Source organism: Camellia sinensis, chromosome 2 (genome assembly GCF_055761805.1).
Source record: "Camellia sinensis isolate YWXY chromosome 2, ASM5576180v1, whole genome shotgun sequence".
Lineage (NCBI taxonomy): Eukaryota > Viridiplantae > Streptophyta > Magnoliopsida > Ericales > Theaceae > Camellia > Camellia sinensis.
In genome coordinates, this window is record NC_138962.1 from 204,911,269 (window position 1) to 204,915,748 (window position 4,480).

Below are 4,480 nucleotides of genomic sequence, written 5' to 3' on the forward strand. Positions count from 1 at the left end.
TCACCAAGTATTTGGTATATTAGTACGGGGGGTAATGTTGGCTACATATTTTGTATAAGCCAATCACAGCTTAACATGTGTCAAGATGAGGACAATATGGAGAGTTAATTCAAGTCTTCAATCGAAATCAGACACGTGGCAGTTAGCATTGGTAATCATGGATCTGCGTAGCACCGGATCAGTGAAGAAATACAAGATGATATAGCCTAACGGTTACTCATATATTTAAATTCAAAAATCATGAGGGAAGTCTAACTGCAAGAAGTAGCGCAGTGGAACTGATTGAGAGGGGACATGTTCAACAATCATGGAGAGCATTTTGACGGTTGAAAGCTCACTTTGACGGTTATTAATGAAAAGTATAAATAGCAGAGAAGCCCCCAGAATGAAGGATCCAGACTCAGATAAAAAAACTAGTTTATTTACTTTGTTTTCCCTTCCAGTTTTTACAATTCTTTACATTTCTGTACTTCAATTCCTATACTGTACTTCATTCCTAGGAGTAGTTTTAAATAGCTTGTTGCTGTAAACCTTTACGAGGCTGGGTTACATCATTGTAAGTTTTTCATTTTACTTAATGAAATTTTGAAATTATTCTTCACTTGTTGTTATTTACCAAATTCTCCTAAACAAACTACCAATAAAAGTCCTCTTCATTGAGACTGAGAGAATTAAAGCACAATCGTCTGATAATTGGTTGGCAATTAATCTTCTGTAAGGATTGATTGACCTTTACTGGCACGCTTAAAATTACAATATTAACCTTCGAAAATCAAAAAAGTCCACAACTATAATATATCACTAGATTTCATATCCGATAACCAAACAAATGATATAAAAAGGTGAGACTCAAATATTTTTCTTTGCCCCCTATGTCTGGTCAAAGAGGTATATCCTCCATTATATATCCCAATCAAACAGAGCCTAAGTGCCTATGTGGCCAGAGTGTACTACTTTTTCTATATATATCCCAATCAAACAGAGCCTAAGTGCCTATGTGGCCAGAGTGTACTACTTTTTCTATACTTTCAATAGGCAAAATGTCTCGTAACATCCAATGAAAAGCAAAATTTTTAATTATGTCAAAAATAAAACTAAAGATCTAGAGGTTATAATTTTTAAATTTTACGAAATCAAATTTTACAAATCATAATTGGTGATTGGTTAAAGGAGAAGCTGTATGAGAGGGGTCCTCTCATGGACAACCCGGCCCACCTTCTCATTTTCATGTTACTACTTAGAATGCTATATGTGATGATTACTAAATTTATTTATTATTTAATGTATTATAATTACATTCATACAACGAATTTCACAATCAATGACTTAGGACATGTAAAGTACCACATATTTGAAATTATAAATAAATTTGATATATGAATATACCCTTCTCTCTATACTAATTTTTATATGACAGACTAAAAAATATTAGGATAGAACAATAAAGTGATACATAATTTTAATATTAGAGCTCTATATAGAACTCTACTAAGGTGGAAGAGAGAGAGAGAGATAGAGAGAGGAGTGTGGGTCATATCTTTACATGGCACTCTTCACATCATTAGAGCTGCATTAGAGCTCTCAAATTAAAATTCTCAAACATTACTCAGGATAGAAACATTTTGTACAAGAAAAAATGTTTGGACAATTTAAACAAGTATATGTTTAGTCTCTAAAAATGAAAATTTTATTGTAAAAGACATTTAGGACCTATTTTTATTGTCGTGAAAATAGTCGCCACAATATCGTCCCAAAAAGTCAAAAACAAGACTTTTAGCGACAAAATTTTGAAAATATCACTAATAAATATGTTTTTAGGGACAAAATAATTTAGTCTCAAAATGATTTATTTTTTGAGACAAAAAATTTGGTCTCAAAGTGATAACAATTCATCACTAATGTCTAATTTTCGTTACTAAAAATATAATGACGATATTTTTCATAACAAAAATATTTAACCTCTAAAAAATAATTTATTTCTAAATTTTAATTTCTAAAACTTTGTTCTTGTTGGATAAATCCCAAATGAAATTAGGTTACTGCATACGGAAGAATTGATTGAGTTGAAAGATTTGAACTCTCGTGGATTGTGTAGAGACAAGTCATTATAAATTTTGATAGTAAGATGACAGTAATAATAGTAAACATATTTTAGTGAACAAAATATTTTTAATCTGTTAAAAGTAAATAATATTTTTAATCTAAATAAATTCATTTTTCATAGATAATTTTTTAATTTTCATTAAAACTATTTTTGGATAAAAAAAATGTGAGCATTTAATTTTATCCGATAATTGAATAACATCATTAAAGATAGAAGTTCGTGAATTTCAGTGCGTGGGTTAGTTTGTCGGTACCATCCAACCAATAATGAGGTAGAAACCAACGAAACGATGGGATAGATTCATAAATTTATCAATTTTTTATATTCGGCATTATAAAATATTAAAAAGTGTTAAAGATGGATAGAGAGACTTTCAATTCCAATTAAAAAATGTTTTGAAAATTACTAAAAACGTCATTTTTTTATTTTTTTTGTGTTCGTCTTTTTCTTCTTCTCTTGTTTTTATGATATGTGTTAATAGACTTTTCATGTATTTTATGAGTGATGCTATAAATAAAAAATTTATACATAATAATATGATTATTTTTAAACTTATTAATGTGAGTCTAAATTGGTGTAAGCACTGTCATATCTTTTACTCTTATTAAACTGTTTGATTTTAAATTTTAATAATTTATTTATTTATTTATTTAGTAATTGATTAATTTCATAACATACCTATCGGACATATAAACTGTCTAATCATCTTAAAATTATAAAAGTAACGGCATTCTTGGTGTAAATAAAAATCGGATCTTACTGGCCCCGTTTGGTGTAACTGTTAAAACAGCTTATAGATTATACCTTAATAGATTATAGATTATGACTTTAATCAGAAGTTGTTAATCTGTTTGGTATAACTGTTGAATTATAGATTTAAGTTGCTGAGTAGTGTTTGTTAAATAAGCTGTGAAATAACTTTTTCAATTAATTTTTATTTTTTGTTTGTCTACATTTCTCATAAAAAAAAATAATAATAATCTATAATCCATTTGAGTCTTTTTCTATTTTTAAAAAAATAAAAAATAAAAAAATTTAAGAGTATAACCATAAATTAACATGTCCACAGCAGAAGCTGATAATCAGAAGCAAGGGGTGAGCAGCTTCTCAGAATCAGCTTTTTTGAGTTAAAATAAGCTGTTAGAATCAGAAGCTGTTTGAAAAAAGTTTAACCAAACAGTCCAAAATAACTTTTTCAAAGCTAAAAGTCATAAGTTGACTCTTAAAAGCTTAAACAAACACCCCGCTGACACAATTCACTCCCCTCATAAAGCAGGTTCTGCTTCAAATTTAGCAGAGTAATATTAGAAATCTCAAATATTTTACTAAATATTTTGGTGGTGTTTGAAATTTGGGTTTAAGATTTTTTTTTTTTTATTTTTTTCAAAAGTTCTACAAAATCAAAAAAAATAAATACAAACAAAGTATCACATCCAACCTCATAATCATTTCACTGTATCTCTCACAAGCATCACATTCAACCACAAAAAAAAATCCAATTATCTTTTCAAACATACAAAAAAATTTCTCCTATAATGTCCTATAACTAAAAAAATTCATATAAAAATTCACTTCCCAAACACCCACTTTATTAAATGTCTTAAGGTCTCACATCCATATAAAACATTTGGTAAAATATTTAAAATTCCTAACATTTTTCAATTTAATAACTAACATGGATCCAATTGCTTTAAAGTCTATATTAAATGATATTTAATTACAAAAATCACAATATTATATTATTCTGATAAAGGACTTTGTATAAAAAGTTTAGAGTAAATTAGACTTTGCCCTTATAAATTTTGTCATTTTCTCACTTTGACCCTTCAAGTCCCCCCCCCCCAACTTCGCCCTCATATTTCAAGTTTTTTACAATTTATTTTAAAAGTTAATTTGTATTAAAAATTAGATAAGAAATGACACATTAATAACCATGTGTTATATAAATATTATGTTATATATAACTTATACATTTGACACAAATTCAAATTTTAATATAATATGTAAATATATATATTTTATGTCATATGATAGGTAACTTGATATTTTTGTGTATAATTTTGAATATAAATTAATTTTAATAATAAATTTAAAAAAATTTAAAACATTAATAAGCAAAGTAAAAAAAAATTCAAATGGGTCGCAAAGGGAGGATGGCAAATCAAAGTGATGGAGGATGGCAGCCGGTGGTTCGACGTCATAGCGGAAGAAGAGGAGTTTGGAATAGTTGGTCGAATGTGTCTATCTACTCTGTTTTTGTGGATAATCTACCGGAAGACATGCGAGCTAAAGGGTTGTACTCAATATTCTCTAACTACGGTGTAGTGGTAGATACTTTCATTCCGAACAAGAGGAGGAAAATGTCAAGGTCCCGAT